At 46.9% G+C, this 23,700-nt stretch overlaps 4 non-coding genes and 1 pseudogene across 4 annotated transcripts; all 5 read left to right on the top strand.

Annotated features, from left to right (window-relative positions):
- Nucleotides 1-2: 2 nt before the first annotated feature.
- Nucleotides 3-1,189, top strand: LOC144134404 (uncharacterized; annotated as a pseudogene).
- Nucleotides 1,190-4,809: 3,620 nt separating this feature from the next.
- TRNAT-AGU (transfer RNA threonine (anticodon AGU)) lies at nt 4,810-4,883 on the top strand. Its single transcript has one exon. It is a non-coding gene; the product is annotated as a tRNA-Thr (tRNA).
- Nucleotides 4,884-9,699: 4,816 nt separating this feature from the next.
- TRNAT-AGU (transfer RNA threonine (anticodon AGU)) lies at nt 9,700-9,773 on the top strand. Its single transcript has one exon. It is a non-coding gene; the product is annotated as a tRNA-Thr (tRNA).
- A 562-nt stretch (nt 9,774-10,335) lies between these two features.
- TRNAT-AGU (transfer RNA threonine (anticodon AGU)) lies at nt 10,336-10,409 on the top strand. The gene has a single exon. It is a non-coding gene; the product is annotated as a tRNA-Thr (tRNA).
- Nucleotides 10,410-15,238: 4,829 nt separating this feature from the next.
- On the top strand, nt 15,239-15,312 carry TRNAT-AGU (transfer RNA threonine (anticodon AGU)). Its single transcript has one exon. It is a non-coding gene; the product is annotated as a tRNA-Thr (tRNA).
- Nucleotides 15,313-23,700: the final 8,388 nt, after the last annotated feature.

The raw sequence follows: 23,700 nt of genomic DNA, 5'->3' as shown, positions 1-23,700 counted from the left end.
CGATGGGCTCCCGAGGAGCGGTTTCAGCGGCCCTGCCGGGCCGCAGTATCAGGTGTACAGACAAGCCGAAAGAGGATTATCAGTTGGTTCTGCCACATCTGCCTACAGGTTTGTTAGTTTTAAAAAGTTTTTTTTGCATGGCCACACTCAAGCGCGGCCTTTCCGTGTTGAACATTTCCGAGACGCTCTATCGCGTTTGTCACTGCTGCCGGAAATAGTTGCCCACGGTTCTTATCAAATGAATCATGTCTGGGCGGTAACATTCAAGGACGAAGAAGGGAAAAAGAAGATTTTGCAGGCCGAGGCGTTAGACGTCAAGGAGCACCGCTGTGTGGTCATAGATCCAAGCAACCAGGGCGTCCGGCTGAAGCTGTATTGGCTGCTACACAGTGTGCGCGACGACGACGTGCGGACCGCGTTGGCGCCCTTCGGAAAAGTGACCGATATAGCTAAAGACAAGTGGAAGGTGAGCGGCTGCGTCGATAAAGCGTCGATGACGCGTACCGTAACGCTCAAGTTAAACGCAGGTTTTACTATTGAGGACCTCCCGCACCAGCTACGTGTCGCCGAGGATGTCGCCCTTGTTTACGTCCCTGGTAGAGCTCCGCTCTGCCTTCGGTGCCGAGGCACTGGGCATATACGTCGAGAGTGCCGTGTGCCGCGCTGCGGAATGTGCCGTCGCTTCGGCCACGACGAGACCCAGTGTGTGCGTACATACGCGAGTGTGGCAGGCCCGGCCCGAAAGGATGAGATGGCAGAGCACCTGATGGATGAGGTAGACGCCGCGGAAGGCACGCGTGAATGTAGCATTGAAGGGACCTCGAAGGATACGCCCCCTGAACTCCCAAAGTCGGATGGAATGCCGAATGCGGACTGTGGAGTGTTGGACGTAACGCCCGACGATGCTGCCACGACATACGTAGGAAAGCTACGTGACGTCTCGGATGGAGAACCAGCCTCCCATTCGCAGCAGAGTACCGCATGCGAAACGGAGGACGTCGACATGCCCCCGAATTCGAGCGTGCCAGCAAAGCGGGCGCACGACGACCGCAACGGAGAAACCATCAAAGACGGGGACGGCAACGAGGAACCCCCGCTAAAGACCCTTCAAGTACGGCGGCCGTCTTTCAAACCGAAGCCTAATGTGCCACCTGACCGGAGGACTACGGCTGCAACGCCTCCGCTGTAGTGGGGGTGACGCTTCAAACACAGCAGCGGTGTCTTGGTCAGTGACCGAGAACAGTGTCTGCCTGGAGTCACGTACTTCCGGCTACTGCGACGTGCACCTGAACAGTGCGAGAGAATTACGGACTTGCAACACGACTTCCTGTAATTGAGACGTGAGTAACTTCTTCGGCGACTTCCACATGCTTTCAATGACGGCCAATCTAGAAAGTAGCCTACGGGCCGCGACACTGAATGTGAGAGGCCTTTCAACGAGACGAAGACAGCGACAGCTTAATCGTCTTTTATTCGATAACGATATTGATCTGCTGGCTGTCCAAGAAACGAAAATTGAAAGTGTAGAACAAACTGAACATATGGTTGAAGTTTTCCGTAATAGCTACAACGTGTGCGTTTGTCATGCGGTGGAACAGTCGGGGTGTTGTGTTATCTTTATCCGTAATTCTAGCGCAGTAGTTGAATCCGTGATAACGTGCGAGTCGGGGCGGCTTGTTGTCTGTTCTTTTCTTTTTTCTGGAATGTCATGAAGAGCTGTATGTGTCTATGCACCGAATAGATGTCGTGCACGTGAAGCTTTCTTTAAAAGTATTGAATTGTACGTGGCGTGCGAAAGGCGTGTTATATTGCTTGGAGACTGTGTCCGCAGACCGGAAGACAAAACTACTAGACAAGCTGCACGGGACGTTAGTGCAGGACTGTTACTGCCAATCGTTAATGAAAATGGGCTAGAGAACATTGGCATTGTGCTGACACCGAAGACCAAGCAAATTTCACGCACTTTCAAGGTGTTTCTCGTGCAAGACTTGACCGCATGTATGTCCCTGTTGAGTTGGTGCCAGTTTGTTGCAGTTATCAGATCCGACATGTAAGCTTTCCTGATCACTCTTTGGCTATGGTCACCTTTGGTAGAAAGGAAAGAGTGGCAAAATTCAACTGGGAGCTATATAAATTCAATGAGAAGTTATTGCAAGATGAAATATTTGTTGCTAAAACAAAGGAATATATCAGCGACTTGTTGCTGAGAACATCAGGAAATTTCATATATGAATGGAAAGTTTAAATGTAATCTTAAACTCGCCGCGATAGAAAGAGCATGTGTACTGAGGCACAAAGACAACAAGAAAAAGAACTCCATAACCAACTAAACTATATGTTAAGTGCAGAAAGCTTCAAGCCGGGATCGTTCGCGCTAGAAATAATAAAGTAAACTTGAAGTTATTGATGAAGAGAGGTACCGCGGCGCGGTGATAAGGGCACGTGCCGAGAGGCTCTGGAAGGGTGAAACGCCCACAAAACGAGAGCTGAGCGAAGAAAAAGGGCATGCGGTGAAGAAAGATAAACCAAATTTGTTATCACAACCAAGTTACCAGTGAAAAGGCGTTGGTTGAGCGGGTCTTTTTCGAATATTATAGAGTTGCTTAGCCAGAAACTAAATACTATTGGCAACTTCAGAGCCGACTTTCTTCCGCTCATGCCTGTTCTAGATGATGGCGTCAAGCAGACTCTTGAGAGACCTATAAGTGTGTCAGAAATAAATGCAGCCATTGACGAATTAGGTGCCAGTAAGTCGCCGGGGCCGGACGGGTTTGGTGCCGCCATGTACAAGTTTTTTAAAGCTGAAATGGCTTCTTGCCTACAGCGCGTGTTTGCTGAATGCTATGCACACAATATGACCCCTCCGTCTTTCAGGATTTCTCATATAGTATTAATACCGAAAACTGAGGACCCTGTTAGGTTACTCTGAGTCGAAAACTACCGTCCTATAAGTCTAACAAATGTCGACTATAAGATATACATGGAGGTGCTTGCCAGTCGGTTACAGAATGTTATCACGTCACTCGTAGGTCCGCACCAGACATGCGGCATAAAAGGGAGGTCAATTTTCACAAATGTACACACAGCAAGAAGTGTCCTGGAATGTTGCGACGCAATGCATGATCGCGTAGCTATGCTGCAATTAGATCTGCAGAAGGCATTCGACAGGGTCGGACACGATATCCTGTTCGCTCTTTTGGAGCATGTGAACGTCGGCTCTGTCATCACTGACGGCGTGAAAATGGTGTATAATGAGTGTCTCGCCAAATTAGTCATAAAAAGGGATTTAAGTGAAAACATACCAGTGCTGTCTTCTGTCTGACAAGGCTGTCCACTCTCGCCCCTCCTCTTCGCCCTTGGAGGCATTCTGGTTGAGACTCCTTACGAGACCAAACATTCGAGGGTATACCTTCTTTGATGCGGAAGTTAGGGTTTTGGCCTATGCTGAAGACATCGCAGTGTTTTGTGCCGACCAGGACAGTGTGCGTGAAGTTGTTAAGGAAACCGCGGAGTTCTGCAGGGTAACTGATAGCGCAGTAGGTTGGACAAAATGCTTAGGATTCTGGCATGGGGACTGGGAACACACTCCAGAATTTTTCTGCCAGATGCAATGGACGATAACCCCTGGCAAGTACCTGGAAATCCCTCTCAAGCATTACCGGAAAAGTAAAGAGTATTGGGACGAGGAAACACAATGAGTTAAATCTCAGACAGCTAAATAAGGAGGGCACAATTTTTCCATGTTTTCGAGAACCACTGTGTGTAATATATTTCTGGTTGCTAAAATATTTTGTTTTGCAAGCGTTGTGCATAACAAGAGCGGCGGTGCAGAAGCTGCACCGAGTGTTTGCGACGTTTGTATGGGCCTCTACATGGGGACGTACAGGCCGGTGCAACCTATTCCATGCCGTACGGAACGGGGGTCTCGGGCTATCGCATTTATTTCTCAAACAAGTAGTTACCCGGTTTTTGTTCTTGCGATTATGTAATTTACTGCCTGAGTATATAGTGTCCACTGTATCAAGCACAACGGCGTTAAGTCCATTTTTGCACGAAGTTGTCGCATCCTTTCGTATTCTCCAGGCGAGGTTTTCGCGAAAGTATTTGGCCAATGTCTCGCGAAAGGTGCTATATAAAAACCTTCGTGATGAGTTCTTGCCTGTACCAGTGTATCGTGCTGTGTATAAATTGGCTTCTGAACGTGGTGTCCTTAAAAGGGTTAAAAATGCCAATCAGAGCTTCGGCCAAGTCTTTCTTCTTTCAGTTGCATACTGGCACTCTAATAGTGAAGCCATGGCTGCAAAGCAAAGGTCTCTTTGTGCCTTGGAGCGTTAACTGTATTATCTGTAAAAAGCCAGAAACTATTGAACATATCTTTCTCGACTGCCACGACGCAGTTTTCCTGTGGGATATTCTTCAGCGAGCTTTTGAAAAAAGATTTGCCGATAACGCCTTTTGGGATACGTTTTCTGCCATGTGCTTCATCTGAAGGAGTGCCGTGTGACATGATCATGCTGCTGTGCATGCACAGTGTGTGGAAAACAAGAATGGATGTATGACACGAACATGTTGTTATACGTCCCGCTCGACAGTATTTCGCTGAGAGTGTGATGTACATCAGGGATGTTTTCAAGGCACAGAATGAACCTCCCGATTGGTTACTGGTCCTGGACAAGCTGTCCTCAATGCGGCATTTTTGACTGCATTGCACTAGACAAAACTAAACTAGTGCTTTTATCTCTATGTATATAGCAGTGTTGCCTTTTGTGTGATTGTGTGCATTTGCCAAGTCGGTAATAAAGAAAAAAAAGCGCAGTGGCTTAGTTGGTTAAAGCGCCTGTCTAGTAAACAGGAGATCGTGAGTTCGAATCTCACCGGTGCCTGACGCATGGCTGATGTCCTTTTTGCGCTTTATTGACAAGTACAAGTACTTGGGTAAAAATGGACAACGAGGACCGCATTTCATTTTGTTTTATCATTTCATAGCAGTACTTGGACATTCAAGTTTCTTCGGTGTGAACAATGCCAACGTAGTATGTAGCACTGGGAAATTCAGGAATTCTCCTGGAGCTCAATGCAGCTTAATGCATGCATCATGCTTTAGCAAAGTACTAGAATTTCTGCTTAAAAAATTTAGCACAGCTTTTTCGCATGGTTAGCTGCTCGCTTATAACATGCATCCGACCTGAGCTCGAATATGCTTCCATATCCGGGGACCAATGTTGGAAACAAAATGTATGCTAAGAAAGCGACAATGATTATAAGAAAAGCTGCCTGTTTCATTTTTGTTCTTTTTGCAGCCTCTATTCATCACGGCCACACGTGGCTTGAAACATCATTAGGGTGTTAGAAAGTAGAAGGACGATCGGTAGACTGCGGTTAATCTTCCTGGTTCACAAGGGCCAATTAGTATCAGTTCAGAATGTCCCCGTACAGTTAGCAAACGCAGTACACCTGTCTTTACAACCTCCATCTATATTTCGCATGTACGAATAACTTATAGAAATTAATAATTCGTTAGCATTGGAAAGCTCTGTGCAAGCAGAAATGGCAACCGCCTTCACCCGTGTCCGCCTCGGAAATAAGACTTTCTAAACTACCATGGATATAACTAACCTAAACATGCTAGATCGAGTCTAACCAACTTTATTGAGCTAACCGCTGATATAGCGAACCTTATTACGCCAGGCCGAATATCCCTTAATTTTGTGCATTAGCCTCGGATATAACAAGATTTCCTATTTTAACCTCAGATATAAAGAATTTCATTGTGTTTCCGGGGATATAAGGAACATACTTAAGTATGCCACCTTGGATAGAAAGAACTTTCGTGTGTTGACCATGGATGAAACGAACTTAGCGCGCTGAACTCGCAAATAGCGAAGCAATGCGTGCCACCTTGAATAAAACGAACCTAAGTTTGTACAGTTTTGTTATAACGAACCTTTGGTTGCTAACGCATTCAAACGATTCATCGAGCATCACAGAAGAGGCTTTTCCTGCTCGGTCCCGGTCTTTGGAATGCACGTGGCGTAGACGTCTTTCCCGCACGTGATGGAAATTTGACTTTAAGAAACGTGTACTGAGCGCTCTCTGTTGAATTTGTTCTTGGCTTTTTTTTATTTAATGTTTTTTTTTGTGATTTCCACGACCTTCTTCACGCTTCTTTTTTCGGGTTGTGGCTTGCTCACGATTGCATGTATTGAACTTTTTTCCTGTGTTGCCCTTCCACGGTAAGTGACTGCATTATGGTGTAAATAAATGATTGAACGTAATTAAATAAATATATAAATTGATAAACAAATGAAAAAATAGCATTTGCTACTGGAGTTTGCCGGGTTGGGGAAAGGAGGAATCAAAAAGGTTTCCTTACCGCTCCATCTCCCCGCAGAATGAGAGAGTGGTGATACGGAAATATGGGAGAGCTTTTTTATAGCTGCGGCCATTTCGAACTCAGAAAACACACTTTCTAAGCATTGATGAAGAAGTACGTTTTCCTGGCCCACTTCTTAAGCCACTAATGGTGAACTTAACTTGCTCTCACGCCACCTACCCAGGCGACTATCAGGCGCCTCATGAGAGGAATGTATAGGACCTTTGGGCTTCTTGAATTCTAAGCCGCCATTTTTCATATAATTTTCGAGATTTTGCACCGCTTCTGTCGGAACGTTCTTTATCCCGAAAAAGAGGAAAGGCACCAAATCACCAATGGCATAAGTTTTTTAATTACCATAGTCATACTCCTTCCGGTTGCTGCAGCTTATATCGGCGCAGAAATTATTGAGGATGCTTCCGTTAGGTCACTATCTAATGAACCGTACTTTATGTATCTACATGTCGGTCAACATTAAGAATTTTGCTCGTGTGTATCAACTCATTTCAAGGATGAAACGATTTCTTCATAGCTGAGTTGATATTAGTTCCAGTTGGTAATGTTCAGTCAACCAAAGAGGCAACCATAATTTTATGGTTTCCATCGGACGTCACTTGTTCCACTGCCAGAATTCAGTTGCAGTATAAACAGGATTGGGCTGCAAGCATTCAAAGCAGCGCTTAAAAATGTACCTGCAATAACTGCAGGTTATGGATGTGTAGAAATATGTGATGGTTATTACAAAAATGAAGCACATTTTTTAACGTGCAATGCGCATCCATTTATGCGTGCATGTCACTTTACATGCGTATTTCAGTTTGGACAGCCCTAGCATAGTCTATCCGGTACTCTCGAGCGAAGAGCCTCGAGTGACACATTTATGAGTTGGATTCTTTTGCGCACTCTTAAATTTCTTGAGGCAAGCGTTCAATTTTCTCTTCCAGGAACTAACTGCATGTTTCATCTTAGAGCACCACTGACTAATTCACTAGCTCCAACTGCAGGATATCGGCGACGAAGTGGTGCCATATAATAATAATAATTGTTTTTTTTTTGGGGGGAAAGGAAATGGCGCAGTATCTGTCTCATATATCGTTGGACACCTGAACCGCGCCGTAAGGGAAGGGATATGAGAGGGAGTGAAAGAAGAAAGGAAGAATTAGGTGCCGTAGTGGAGGGCTCCGGAATAATTTCGAACACGTGGGGATCTTTAACGTGCACTGACATCGCACAGCACACGGGCGCCTTAGCGTTTTGCGAGATCGAAGCTCGCGCGTGCAGCTAGAGCCCCGCGAGACGACCGCCAACGTGTTCGGTGCAGGCATACCTGTGTAGAACAGTTTATGTGGCACTGTTTTTGTGGAGGCTATTAATGGCCTCCACAAAGGAGGCGTCACATTTAGGTTGCGGTCGTGGTGGCGTGCAGCATTAGTTCTGGCTGCGCAGCAGACGCAATCCAGGCACCCGGGTGCAGAAGATATCCCCACACCTGATGGCTCTGGATATTCATATGGACCCTCAAGTACGGACGATAGAAGCTCATCAACCTGTCAGTTGCCGGGCCGTTATTTGTGGGACTCATCGTCTGTGCCCGTCACGGGATGTGGTTACCTGCCTGGACAACATATAGGTGAGTTCTGTAGTGCCTTTTCAGCCTCGAATCCACCAGAATCGGCTGCAGTGGATCTAGCTGAAGGCAGCCCAGGATCGTCTGGCTGTGGTACTATGGCAGCACATAGGGCCAGCCTATTGAGTACGCCAGCCGACATGAGCAAGCTTCCGCAGCAGCCAACAGCCACTCAGCAACCACTGGACGCCTCTGGAGGGGACCCTACCACTACAAATGCTGATGGAACGGTTGGACCTCTAAGAGCTGCAATGGCACAGCCAAGCATCAAGAAGTTTAGGGGGAAAGCTGGTCAGGCGGAATTCCTTGAGGCCGACAGCGTGCATCCGAGCACAAAATAAGGTATAGGTGTTCTCGAGTGCCGCGTCGACTATTGGCTGACCATCGCCTCTAAGCTCACTCGGAATCAACGTAAGTAGAGCAGCGAATGCGGCGATCACAAATTGTGCTGCCTATGAAGGGCACTACCATGACAGTGCACATCAACTTTGTGAAAGAGACACTACCTTGCAGTGCAGGCACCTATATAACGTGCTGCTCAAGACAGTGATGCACCGCCTTCAGTTGACTCACATTAGCTGCAACTGCGCGGGACGCAGGAGTGTTTCTATGATGTCCCAGCGCAGACTGGAGGTGTGGCCTGGCTCTGTGCAGTTTGTAGCTGAGTATGAAGACGGCTCCGGTTGAACTGTGATGCGTCCTTCAGTTTGCTGCGCAGCGTCACTGCACGTGAAATGTTGTTTGATGTGCACAATGCTTATCCCGAAGACGGCAATGCCAAGGCTGTGCATGCCAGTTTAGGGGCAGTTTTAAAGCCTGGCCATAGTTGCTGCTCTTAACGGAGATATGAAATAGCATGAGATATGAGGACAGTCTTCACTTTTCACTTCCACGACATCGAGATGATCTGCTGCGTTAGCCCTGCAGACGGATATAGAATATAGTAATCCTTGACTGCAATCAGTCACTAGCGATAATAAAGGATTTATTATAACCAGGAGCCTAATGACAACTCAGACCACGTTTTGGTCCAGGCCTGCAAGGCATTTGCTAATAAAGAGCTCTTGCTTGCTGGCTCAAGTCTTTTAAAGCTCACACAGATCGTCAAAAAGTATCATGCCATATTTGCATGGAATCCTGTTTCCGGTATTACATATAATTTCAGAAAAACGCAGTGTTCAGCAGTTTTTGAGCAGCAGTTTTACCGCAAAGTGCTTACCAGAGCTTCCTCTCATTGGCTGCAGTTTGCGCGGCACGGCGCTCCTCCGAACTTACCCGATCTTACCCATCTTAATACCCAGTAACTCGGGTAAGCTCTGGTAAGTGTTCTCCGGAAGTGGACGCTTCCGATGGAGACTTTCTGTCTACGCCACGCAAGAGGCAAGTAATACTTGCGTATTAAAAAAAAAACATGTTGATCTCGTCTCAACTTCTCCCACCTTTTATTTTACTTTTTCTGCGCTGCATTCTCTAGCCTTACTAGACAAAGCGATAAGCCAAAGAACACTACCCAGAACCGGCCTCCAATGCGCTCTGGCGCTCGGGGTGGATTACGCAAGAGATGCCCTCTGCGACTGGCGCGTCACAGTGCAGGTGTTCGTGCTTTGAAGCTGTAATAAGATCCTGAACACAGAGTGGCGCAACTTTGTGCTACCTCATTTCGTACTCAGAGAACGGCGTTTTCATTGAGGCTTCCGTCGGCGCCGTGGCTTAGTTGGTTAAAGCGCCTGTCTAGTAAACAGGAGATCGTGAGTTCGAATCTCACCGGTGCCTGACGCCTGGTTGCTTTACTTTTTTCTCGCTTCGATGGGAAGCACAAGAAAATATGTGCAAAAATGTGCAACGTGGACCGTATTTCTCTTCTTTTATCATTTAATTGTCGCAGAAATGGACATTGAAGAACGGCGCCACACAACTCATTAACACAACAAGAAGCAGTGAACTGGCGGAGAATGCAAACAGGAACATCCTTCAACCTATACATTCTACACAAAAAGTACCCTACACAATTCAGGGACACATGCCCGTGGTGCGGGGCAACCCCTACGCTGTACCACATTACATTGGAGTGCAAACGCAATTATGTATTCCACACACTCAAAACCCGGAGTGCGGAGCAATGGGAGGGTCTGCTCACCAGCAGCGAGCTCACATCCCATAGGGCCCTTGTGCAGCACGCATGCGAGCAGAAAGACTCAGCGGAGCCCTGGAATAGGGGCCCGACCTCGCGAAGAGGCCAGACGTCAACGATGAAGACGATGGCCCACCGCTAATCTCATTGAGATTTCAATAAATGTTTTTATCTCTCTCTCTCTCTCTCGTTCTTTCTTCCGTCGGCGCCGTGGCTTAGTTGGTTAAAGCGCCTGTCTAGTAAACAGGAGATCGTGAGTTCGAATCTCACCGGTGCCTGACGCATGGCTGCTGTTCTTTTTGCGCTTTATTGACAAGCACAAGTGTAGTTAGGTAAAAATGTACAATGAGGTCCGCAATTCAGTTTTGTTTATCATTTCATTGCAGTACGGGGACATTGTTTCTTCGGTGTGAACAATGCGAGCGTAGTATGTAGCACTGGGAAAATCAGGAATTCTCCTGCAGCTCAGTGTAGCTTAGTGTATGCATCAGGCTTTAGCAAAGTAGAATTTCTGTTTCAAAAATTTAACAGAGCTCCTTCGCACGCTTAGCTGCTTGTTTATAACACACATAAAACGTGAGCTCGAATATGCTTCCATATCCGGGGACCATTGTTGGAAACAAGGTGTATGTTAAGAAAGCGACAATGGTTTATGAAAAGCTAATAATAATAATATTAATAATTGGTTTTTGGGGAAAGGCAATGGCGCAGTATCTGTCTCATATATCGTTGGACATCTGAACCGCGCCGTAAGGGAAGGGATAAGGGAGGGAGTGAAAAAAGAAAGGAAGAATGAGGTGCCGTAGTGGAGGGCTCCGGAATAATTTCGACCACCTGGGGATCTTTAACGTGCACTGACATCGCACAGCACACGGGCGATGAAAAGCTGCCGGTTTCATTTTTGGCTCTTTTCGCAGCCTAGATTCATCATGGCCACACGTGGCTTGAAACAAAATTAGGGCGTTAGAAAGTAGAAGGATGATCGGTACACTGAGGTTAATCTTCCTGGTTCACAAGGGCCAATTAGTATCAGTTCAGCATGTCCCCGTGTAGTTCGCAAACGCAGTACACCTGACTTCACAACCTCCATCCATTCCTCGCATGTACGAATGTCTTGTAGAAATTAATGATGCGTTAGCATTGGAAAGCTTTGTGCAAGCGTTAATGGCAACCGCCTTCATGCGTGGCCGCCTCGTATATAACAGACTTTCTAGATACCATGGATATAACTAACCTTATCACGCTACATCGAATATAACAAACTTTATTTTGCTAACCGCTGATATACATAACCTTAGTATGCCGGGTTGAATATAACTTAATTTTGTGGATTAGCGTAGGATATAACAAAATTTCTAATTTAAACCTCGGATATAATGAACTTTCTTCTGTTGTTTTGTATATAAGGAACATACTTTAGTATGCCACCTTGGATATAAACAACTTTTTTTTGTTTCCTTGCATATAACGAACGTACTTGCCACCTTAGATAGAAAGAACTGTCGTGTGTTGAACATGGATGAGAGAAACTTAGCGCGCTGAGCTCGCATACAGCGAACCGGTGTGTGCCACCTTGGGTATAACGAACCGAAGTTTGCACAGTTTTGGTATAACAAACCTTTGGCTGCTAACGCATTCAAACGATTCATCGAGGATCGCCGAAGAGGCTTTTCCTGCTCGGTCCCGGTCTTTGGAATGCACGTGGCGTAGACGTCTTTCCCGCGGGTGATGTAACTTTGCCTTTAGGAAATGTGTATGGAGCGCTCTCTGTTGAATTTGTTCTTGGCTCTTTTGTTTTTGTTTAGTGTTTTTTTGGAACTTCCACGTTTTTCTTCATGCTTCTTTCTTTTGGCTTGTTGCTTGCTCATGATAGCACTGTATTGCACCTTTTTTCTTGTGTTGCCCTTCCACAGTTATCAGTGACTGCCTTATCGGTGAAATAAATGATTAAACGTAATTGAGTAAATGTGTAAACGCACAATGAAATAAATATATAACTAATACTACTGGAGTGTGCCAGGAGGTGACGCCATAACGAAGTTGTGTGGTAAGGAAGAATCATGCACTCATCTCTGTCGCTCCATCTTCCCCAAAAAGAGAGAGTTGAGACACGGAAATATGGGCGAGCTTTTTTAGTAGAGCTGAGACCATTTCTATCTCGGAAAACGGGCTTCTTAAGCATTTCTGAATAAGTACGTTCTCCTGGCCCACTTCTTAAGCCACTAATGGAGAACATAACTTGCCCTCACGCCACGTACCCAGGCGACTACGTTGTGCCCCATGAGCGGAATATATATGATTTTCGGGTTGTTGAAACTTAAGCTGTCATTTTTCATATGCTTATCAAGAGTGCTTGCACCGCTTCTGCCGGAAACTTTCTTTATCACGTAGAAGAGGACAGCCACCCGAAGTCACCAATGACTTAAGTTTTTTATTTAGCATAGGCACACTACTTCCGGTTGCTGCAGCTTATAACGGCGAAGAAATGATTGAGAATCCTGCCGTTAGGTAACTGTACAAGGAACCCTTCCTTCCTCTACATGTCGTTCAACTTCAGGCGTTTTGTACACGTGTATAAACTGATTTCAAGGATGCAACGATTTATTCTAAGCTCAGTTTATATTCGTTCCACTTGTTAGTGTTTAATCAACAAAACAGATAATCGTGCCTTCATGGTTTCCATCAGACGTCACTTGTTCCACTTCCAGAATTTAGCTTAGCATAAACGGCATTGCGCTGCAAGCATTCAAACAAGCACGAAAAAATTTACCTGCAATAACTGCAGGCTCTGAATGTGTAGAATTATTTCATAATTCTTACAAAAATGAAGCACATTTTTTAATGTAAAATGCGCATCCATTTAAGCATGCATGTAATTTTACATGCGTCCTTTGCTTTGGACAGCCCTAGTAGTCTATCCGATATTACTCCAGAGCGAAGAGCCTCGAGTGGCACATTCATGAGTTGGATCTTTTGCGCACTTTTAATTTTCAGTGCGGCGATAGTTCAATTTTCTCTTTCTGGAAATAACTGCATGTTTGCTCTTGAGCAGCACTGACAAAATCACTAGCTCCAGCTGCAAGATAACGACGACGAAGTGGTGCCATATGCGAGATCGAAGCCGCACGTGCAGCCAGAATACCGCGAGACGACCGTCAACGTGTTCGGTGCAGGCATATCTGTTTAGAACAGTTTATTTTGTGTAGGCTAATAATGGCCTGCAGAAAGGAGGCGGCGCGTGCAGGTTGCGGTCGTGGATGCCGAGAACCAAACCAGGCACCCGGGTGCAGAACATATCCCCACATCAGGTGGCTCTGGGCGTTCATATAGGTTTTTTTCAAGATCTGACGATGGAAGTCCATCAACCTGCCAATCGCCGTGCCGTGATTTGGGGAACTCATCAACCAGCGTCCCGCCCTCTGTGCCCGTCATGGGACGTGGTGCACCGCTTGTAAAACTAGAGGGTGGGTCTTACAGTGCCTTCTCAACCTCGATTCCACCCCAATCGGCTGCAGTGGATCTAGCAGAAGGAATACCAAGACCGTCTGACTGGGGCATTATGGCAGCACATAGGGCCAGCCTATTGAGTACGCCACCCGGTATGAGCAAGTTTCCGCATCGGCCAACTGCCACGCAGCAAGCACAGGACACGTCTAGTGGGGATCCCCACAACTGCACATGCTGTAGGAAGGGTTAGACCTCCAAGAGCTGCGATGGCACAGTCGAGGATCAAGGAGTTTAGGGGAAAAACTGGCCAGCCTGTACTCCTTGAGGCCGCCTGCGTGCGTGCGAGCACAATGTAAGGTATGGGTGTTCTGGTGTTCTCGAGTGCCGCATCGACAATCGGCTGACCATCGCATCCAAGCACACTCTGAATCGGCGGCTGAACAGCGACCGTGTGATCGAGTGCGTTAGCCGCATTCTTGTCTTTGCTGGCACAAAGATGTACCTGTTTCAGCGGCTGCAGATGAGTGCGGCGATTACAAACTGTGCTGCCTATGGAGGGCACTACCGGGACAGTGCACATCAACTTTGTGAAAAGACACTACCTTGTAGTGCAGGAACCTATACAACGTACTGTTCAAGACAGTCATGCATCTTCTTTAGTTGACCCACATTAGCTGCAACTGCTTGGAACGCAGCAGTGTTTTAATGATGTCCCAGCGCAGAGTGAAGGTCTGGCCTGGCTATGTCCAGTCTGTAGCTGAGTATGAAGAGGGCTCCTGTTGTACTGTGATGCGTCCTTCAGTTTGCTGCTCAGCGTCTCTGCACGTGATGTGTTTTTTTATGTGTACAATGTCTATCCTCAAGACTGCAATGCCAAAGCTGTGCACGCCATTGTGGGTGCAGTTTTAATGCCGGGCCATAGTTGCTGCACTTGTCGGATAGATAAAATAGCATGGGATATGAAGAGAGTGTTCAGTTTTCACTTCCACGACATTGAGATCATCTGCTGCGTTAAGCACTGCAAACGAATATATACTATAAAAATCCAGGACTATGATCAGCCACTATCGCTAATAAAGACCACTCTGGCCGTTAATTATGATCACGGGTCTCACTACAGCTAACAAAGTTCACATTTTATGTCCTGTAACCCGTTTGCTAATTTAGAGCTCTTGCTTGCTGGCTCAAGTCTTTGAAAGCTTCCAGAGATCGCCAAAAGGTATCTTTTCTTGTCTGAAAGCCTGCTTTCGGTATTACACGAAATTTCAGAAAAACGCACTGTTCAGCAATTTTTGAGCAGCAGCTTGACCACAAAGTGCTTACCAGAGCTCCCTCCCATTGGCCGCAGCTTGCGCGCTACGGCGCTGCTACGAACTTAGCCGAGCTTACCCAAGTTATTGCACAGTAATTCGGGTAAGATCTGGCAAGTGTCCACCGGAAGTGGAGACTTCCGATGGACACTTTCTGTCTACGCAGAACCAGCTTCCAATGCGCTCTGGCGCTCGGGGTGGATTGCTCAAGAGATGTCCTTGGCGACTGTCGCGTCAGTCTTGACGCGACGTGCACTGAAGCTGTAATGAGATGGAGAACACACAGTGACGCAACTTTGTACTACCTCATTTCATAATCAGAGAACGGAGTTTTCGTGAAGGGTCTCGTCGGCGCCGTGGCTTAGTTGGTTAAAGCGCCTGTCTAGTAAACAGGAGATCGTGAGTTCGAATCTCACCGGTGCCTGACGCCTGGGAGGGTTTTTTTTCGATTTGAGAGCCGTGCGCGCAAATGCAACTTGAGGTGCACACTTCCGTTCTTATCACCTATGTATCAGTACACGCTCTTTGAGCTTGCTTCGAGGTGAACAATGGCAGATTTTCAGATTCAGACCATTTTATTTCCTTTCAGTTGAAAGTGGAAGACGAGGCAAAATGCATGGAGTCTGACAAGGCCTCGAATCCCATCTTTAGTTCCGAGCAGGCAAAACTTCAATACATTTGCAGGGATTTCTCCTGATGAAACGGTGTACACATAGACATAAAATATAAAGTACATATGAACACAATATTCTGACTGTCGATTAACGCAACGTTGGAAAACACATCAGAGGATCCGCGACAACACACTGGCGACAAAAAGAAACCGCTGAATAACATGTTGACAGAAACATAGAAAAAAAAAACTTTTTTGCAAGAGTGGCGATTTGCATGGACACATGAGTGCAGCCATATGCATAAGATATCATCAGTGATCATTAAGAATGCTTTGTACTGAAATTTGAAGGGCTTAAATGCTAGCATAATAATCACGTAGGACTCATAATGGTTAAATAAGTTTGTTGCTTGATAACATCCTGTCTCCTATTATTTGTTCTCACTTTTCTTATTTTATGTGTATATAGTGTGGCGATATATCTGTAAATCTAGTGTAAAGTTTTTTTTATGGATTAATTTCATGAGTTTAGAGTAATACACTTTGTTGGCCGGTAATATATCATGTCTTAAGAAGAGTGGCTGGGTTGGTAGGTCACGTATTTTACCTCCATAATTCTCAAATTGACGTAGAACGCGTTTTTGCAGTACGAGCAGCCTGTCGTAATTTCATTTAGTTGTAGTGCCCCACACTAATAATGCGTAAAGTAGCCGTGAGTAAAATGACGTATAATATAAAGTCTTTTTCAGCCAGAGAGGGATAAGTGGAGCTATACGGCTCATACAGCCCACAGCACGGGAAAGATCAGTTAGAAGGTGATTAATATGTGAAGTCCAGGATAGATCTTCACTAAACCAGACACCTAGACATTTCTGAAAATGTCCCTGTTCAATGTGTTCTATTCTGAATTTAAGTGTGAGGCTTTCTTTACTAACTTTGTTGACTTATTTGAAAAGTATGAACTCTGAGTATGAGTATGTAATGCTGGGAAACTCCTCGATAACCTCGTACTCACCACTCTTTCCTAGCTCAATCGGAACACTTTTTTAAATGTAATGAACAGCTGAGACCTCGGTCGGAGGCATGGACTCAGATCCCATCAGCATGGGTTACCGCGGAAGCCCTCAGGGCTCACTGCTCTCCCCCATCTTCAACCTGGCCCTGTTAGACCTCCAGGCTAAACTAAGAACTGAGCCTAATCTGAGGTTCATCTTATATGCTTATGACATCACCCTCAGCTGTTGCTAATTAATGCGCTAAGCCGGTAACTTTAGAGTTATTAACTTTCTCGCCATCGCGGCGATCTTCGGTAACACCTGCGAGTAAACACACGCTCTAAGGCAAAAACGCCACCGGCTTTTCTTGTAATTGGACTACTAACAATTTCGCGTTAAAAATTTAATTGTGAAGTGATTCTACTTTGTCGCGCAGTAAATTTGCTCGAATGTTTAAAAAGCTAGCTTTGTGTTGGGTAATCTGAGCAAACAAAGCATACCAGCAGTTCCTGGATGCACGCTAATTCGTTACCTCCCTCCTTCATACCTTCGTAAATAAATGTTTTTGAGGAAAGATTAATCTCATTCGTCGGGTAACACCTCAACTATACCTAAGCTCAGTATTTAAGGCTCAAAAGAGGTAAAGCGCATGGACACAAAGGCAGGATAAGGACACGGGCAAAGAATAAATTATATTAAATTCATGTTCGAGAAGGTGTAAAAATTATAGTCAAACCAGGATACCATGAGCTATTTATTTCGCATGCGGTACTAATCACCATCTCCCATTTTGTGGCCGTCATCGCGATATCCTGAGGAGGCGGTACGCTCGACCGATAGTGATTCTGAATGTCTGTGCCGTTGCAGAGCACCCACACCAACAGTCCACTCTATTACGCTGATTTATATCTGGTACATATAAGAAAAATTCAATGTGTGACATTAATTGACAAAAGGTACCTCTGAGAACGCGATTCCTTGCGCATGCAGGTGCCAGAGCGGGCCGTTGAAGTGTGTGAAAGAACACTGCGCGTTCCAGAGCCAGTACCACGCTCACATCGATATCATAGATTGTTAAAGAATGGAGTCGCCAACCAGAGCCAGACAGATTATCTTATACCACACGCTGCACCCGCATCAGCACTCTAATAATTACGGCCATTTATATTTGGTACATCGCCGAAAAATTCGGTATTTAAAAATTCATGACCATGGGCTCCTCTAAAAGCACGAATCCTTTAATCTGTATTCAGTGCATGCGCATGCGGGTGACAGTGCGGGCTTCTGGATTGTATGCAAAAACACTGTGCGTTGCAGAGCTAGTACAGGGCTCATATCGAAGCAGTAAGAAAGGCCACACAGAAATGACGTAGCTAGCCGCGGCATCTGCCATCGAAACCTGAAGCACCTGAGCTGCGACTAGTGGGAATGAAAGGACAAGGAGAGGGGAAAAAATGGGGGAGCGATAGTAAGAAAGTATAGGGGTAGGAGGTAATATACACTATGCACAAATACACCTTGGCTTTTTCTGGAAAGAAAATGGCGCAGTGACTTCCTCACATCTCGGCTGACACCCGAACCGCGCCGTAAGGGTAGGGAAAAAGGAGGCAGTGAATAATAAAAATAATAATTGTTTTTTGGGGGAAAGGAAATGGCGGAGTATCTGTCTCATATATCTTTGGACACCTGAACCGTGCCGTAAGGGAAGGGATAAGGAGGGAGTGAAAGAAGAAAGGTAGAATAGGTGCCGTAGTGGAGGGCTGCTGCATAATTTCGACCACCTGGGGATCTTTAACGTGCACTGACATCGCACAGCACACGGGCGCCTTAGCGTTTTTCCTCCGTAAAAACGCAGCCGCCGCGGTCGGGTTCGAAGGCAGTGAATGAAGAAAGAGGTGCCGTAGTAAAGGGCTCTGGAATAGTTCTGGCGTTGGATGGCAAACAGTTTTTAAGGCCAAATCCTTTCTTCGATCATGGGTGGCGTGGGCGGAAGTTGTAGACAGAAGCTGTAGACGAAATTTGTCCGCATGAACTGCCAATCATAAGTTGTGTGGTAAACAAAACAAAAATGTAAAATAAATTGAGCAGCAGTTCATAGACAACGTATATGTAATAAAATGAACCAGAAATAAAAACAAAAAGTAAAAATAAATAAGAACAAAGATTAAAAGGAAAATAAAAGGTAACAAAAATCGCAATGAAAATAAATGTTGGACGCTTAAGCTCCGTTTTTAAGAGTGGGACGCCACAGCATGTTGCAGCGTTGCCAGGGGGTCCAAGAACGCCATCGCCCGTTCAGCGCGACGTGCTGTCCGTTGGACAATTCAAGGAAAGGAAATGGCGCTTGTCTCACATATCTCGGTGGACACCCGAACCGGGCCGTAAGGGAAGGAAAATTAAATGAAAGTTGGTTTAAAGGAAAGGAAATGACGCCTGTCTCACACATCTCGGGGGGGGGGGGCGCACCAGAACCGTGCTGTAAGGGAACGAATACTTCCGACGCGCGATGCCAGCAACTACTAAAACTACTACTACTACGATGCCCACGGCTTTTCGACCGAACGAGCTTTACACGCTCATGGCCTCCGAGATCACCCGCGCGCAAACGAGCGCGCACGGTTGATCTCGGTTGCCATGATACGCTAACGCGTAAAAAAAACAAAATTACAGAAAATTACAGAAAATGAAAAATGAAAGTAGAATGACACCCGCCGCGGTGGATCAGTGGTTAGAGCGCTCGGCTACTGATCCGGAGTTCCCGGGTTCGAACCCAACTACGGCGGCTGAGTTTTTATGGAGGCAAAATGCTAAGGCGCCCGTGTGCTGTGTGATGTCAGGAAGAAAGAGCTGCCGTAGTGGAGAGCTACGCAATAATTTCAACCACCTGGGGATCTTTAACGTGCACCGACATCGCACAACACACGGGTTTCTAGAATTTCGCCTCCATCGAAACGCAGCCGCCGCGGTCGGGTTCGAACCCGGGTGCTCCGGATCAGTACCGTTTTCGAACCTGCGAGAATATAATGGGCTTCCGTGTGGGAAATCGTAAGGGCGATGCCTGCCTCCTCATCCACTTCTGAGGAAGTAACCGAGGGGATGGAGAGAGTAGCAAGAAATTGAAGGGCATGGCGCAGCACGGCTGCCGTCGCTTTCTCGCACAAGCATGCGGCGTCCACCCACACGGCATACGTCTCGGAGCCGTAATATTTGCGGAGCGCCTTCACACTGGCTCGGCGGCGGGGCTCGTGGTTTTGCGGATGGATGTTTCTGGGAAGGGGTTTGACGAGGACCTGGGTTCGAACCCAACCGCGGCGGCCGAGTTTCGATGGAGGCGAGACGCAAAACGCGCCCATGTGCTGTGCGATGCCAGTGCAGATTAAATATCCACAGGTGGTCGAAATTATTCCGAAGACCTCCACTACGGCACCTCTTCCTTCTTTCACTCCCTCCTTTATCTCTTCCCTTACGGCGCGGTTCGGGTGTCCTCCGATATATGTGAGACAGTTATTGCGTCATTTTCTTTCCTCAAAACCAATTTTCATTTTTTTGAAGAGAGAGAGAGAAACCTTTAATGTCCATCGATATAGGTGGCACCCCTACCTTTCCAATTCAGGTACGCAGACCCGGGAGGGAGTAGGGGGCTCCGTGCCTAGAGGCCTGTGTGGCGAACCGCTTGGTTCTTCGAGGCCACGGTCGCCAGGCGGATGGCTTCGAGTTGGTCTTCGAGTTTCGAGCTTCGAAGGAGAGACTCCCAAGCTTCCTCATTACGAATGTTTACGGCAGCGCCAGGTGAGTAGGGGCATTACCAGATTATGTGGCTTAGTGTCCCCCTCTGGGTGCATTTTTTATGTCTGTATTGTTCTCTGCCGTCTATGCTAAGGAGGTATGAAGAGGAGCTTGGAGTGGATAGGTACATGGGATGGAGAGGTGTGTAGGATCTTTAGCCGGGATGCGACTGCCAACAGTGTTGAGGATCTGGCGTCCTGTGGTAGTCTGTTAATCGGATATGGTGGGTCTGTCTGTGGGCCTCGACAAGCTCCCCAACTCTACTGCGAAGATCCAGCTGGGGTAGTTCCTCTCCGAAAGTATTGAGGGATTTTACCCTGCACTAGCATAGCGCAGCACACGGGCGCCTTTTGCCTTTCGCGTCCGTCGAAACGCAGCCGTCGCGGCTGGGTTCGAACTCGGGAACGTGAGCTCAATAGCCGAGCACCCGAACCACTGAGCCACCCCCTAGCTGAAAAAAAATTGAATGAAAATGGGTTTTTGAGGAAAGGAAATGGCGCAGTAACTGTCTCACATATCTCGGTGGACACCGGAACCGCACCGTAGGGAAGGGATAAAGGAGGGAGTGAAAGAAGGAAAGAGGTGCGTAGTGGAGAGCTTAACATATTTCGACCACCTGGGGATCTTTAACGTACCCTCCGCGATGGCTCAGTGGTTAAGGCGCTCGTCTACTGAGCCGGAGTATACGGGTTCGAACCCGACCGCGGCGGCTGCGTTTCTATGGTGGTGAAACGCAAATGGCGCCCGTGTGCTGTGAGATGCGAGTGCGCGGTCGGGTTCGAACCCGGGTACTCCGGCTCAGTAGACGAGCGCCTTAACCACTGAGCAACTGCGACGGGTTGTTTCAAGTTAGAAACGTCATAAAATCTGACGGACGGCACTTAAGGCTACTTACGTGCGGTGAATGCGAAAGCTTGCACACTGGGTGCTCGGCTGCGGCGATGGCGCACTATTTGCTGCGGGCAGCGAAGCTGATCTGCTTGCGCCGCCCGAATGGAGGCTGGTGAAGACGATGATAACCAAACCGAGCGCAGAGTGAAAGGCTGGTGGTTGTGCCAATCCTCCAGAGGTCAAAATCAACAACTGGTAGTTTAACCCGGGTGCGGCTGCTGCGTTTTTATGAAGGCAAAACGCAAAGCCGCCCGTGTGCTGTGCGATGTCAGTGCACGTTAAAGATCCCCAGGTGGTCGAAATTATTCCGGAGTCCTCCACTACGGCACCTCTCTCTTCCTTTCTTCTTGCACTCCCTCCTTTCGTTCAGCGTTCAGCCATTAGCAGCAATAAAATCGCTGTATTGAAATGCTCGTTTGAAATGTTAAGTCTTCACAATACCTAAATATATTTATGGTTTTGGACTTGCGGTCTGATAAGCACGCTGCACCCGCTTGTGAAGAATTTTTGATTTTTAATAAAAGGCACCCGTGTGCTGTGTGATGTCAGTGCACGTTAAAGATCCCCAGGTGGTCGAAATTATTCCGGAGCCCTCCACTACGGCACCTATCTCTTCCTTTCTTCTTTCATTACCTCCTTTATCCCTTCCCTTACGGCACGGTTCAGGTGTCCAGCGATATATGAGACAGATACTGCGCCGTTTCCTTTCGCCAGAAAACAATTATTATTATTATTATTATTATTATTATTATTATTATTTGGCGCGCGGGGTTTTAAGCTGCTGTCATTGCAGTGTGCGGTGTTATGCGTCAGTGTTTCTCGTATTATGGGTCACGAACTGAACGTATTTGATTATGCATATGACCTCGTGCTTTTGTAAGCCAAGCGCCGACGAGGTTATTCGTTTAACACAGTCAGGTCAGTGTCAGGAGGTCGGATTAATTGTTATAATAGTTGCGGTCTCTATATCGGTATGCGAGGAATATCACTTGCTGAATATTCTAGTATGCGATGGACACGTAGTCCACCCAAGTACGTTGGCGTCCCTTTAAGTGCCCATAATCGTTGTGCATATTACTACAAAAACAGCGTGCCAACTCTGAAGCGCTATGCTCAGACTGCTCCAGTGATAATAATAATAATTGATTTTTGGGAAAGGAAATGGCGCAGTATCTGTCTCATATATCGTTGGAAACCTGAACCGCGCCGTAAAGGAAGCGATAAAGGGAGTGAAAGAAGAAAGGAAGAAAGAGGTGCCGGTAGTGGAGGGCTTCGTAATAATTTCGACCGCCTGGGGATATTTAACGTGCACTCACATGGCACAGCACGCGTGCGGCTTAGCGTTTGTCCCCCATAAAAACGCAGCCGCCGCGGTCGGGTTCGAACCCGGTAGCCTCCGCCTTCTAACTCAGCTGCCACGCACCATCGTGTTCCATAGTGGAGACAGGCTGGTACAAGATGCATATCTCTCTTCGTTACATAATCCTCACGCTGGCGGAGACCGTTTTTTACGCGAGCGATAGAGCGCCATCCACCGGCACGGCGCGGAAATAAACTACGCGTACGGCGCCATACGTGATCGCCTACGAATGATGTGTCATAAACAGCCCTCGCTGCAAAAATAAATTCCACTTAGAGCACCCTTTATCATACAGAGCCTGCTGTCCATTCTGTCGTTTGTATGTGTCCTCATAAGGTTATAGAGGTCAGTACTGTGTAATCATTTTATCCAGACGCCGTAAATATAACATACAGAGCTGCAGGCTAAAGGAGAAACCATTCATCCCCTAAGGGTCTCGCCACCTGATGAAATGAATTTTTGTATTCAAATACAGCATACAGGGTGAAAAAAGTAAAGGTTATTTTATAAAAACCCTGCAATAGAAATCTTTCAGATTGAAGATTTCGAGGTGGCATAAATGCAAGAACGATGAAGTGCCCTAAGCCACCCGCACCACGCGCAAGAAAATGCTACTCGCGCCTCTGGGACCTACCCGCCGTCGCGTCACAGCTGTGCTCTGAATACATACAACGACGTTCCCAGGCTTCCCTCCACCGCGACCGCGGTTCGCGCGCTCCCAGTCACTGCCGGTGTGCTACTCGGGCCACCTGATGCCCTACCACGGAGACGTCAAGCACCGCGACGATGCTGAGGCAAAACCGGCTGGCCGAATGGTCTACGGAGCCTACGCCAACCCCTTCGACCAGGACGACAGGTCTCTGCTGGCGGCCATTCCACTGCCCTACATAAACGTTTGTTTTCTATTCACTTTACAATCTACAGCAGGTTTATGTATAACTAGTAAAATTCTGTCAGCAGTAAGTCACTGCTTTACAGTGGAGAGGATATGCGCGTATGGTATGAGGATATCACACTATACTGAGGATATGAGGGTATCACGCTATACTAATGACTCAATCGACAAATTTATCCGCCAGCGGAGAGAACGCTCAGTAAGAAAGAAGAAGTTATGTGGAGAAAAATACACACGGGGGTTTTTCCGAACCCAGCGCTATACAGCAAGTG

This window comes from Amblyomma americanum, chromosome 5 (genome assembly GCF_052857255.1).
Source record: "Amblyomma americanum isolate KBUSLIRL-KWMA chromosome 5, ASM5285725v1, whole genome shotgun sequence".
Taxonomy (NCBI): domain Eukaryota; kingdom Metazoa; phylum Arthropoda; class Arachnida; order Ixodida; family Ixodidae; genus Amblyomma; species Amblyomma americanum.
The sequence above is the reverse complement of the archived record's forward strand: the minus strand, read 5'-3'. Positions and strand labels throughout refer to the sequence as shown.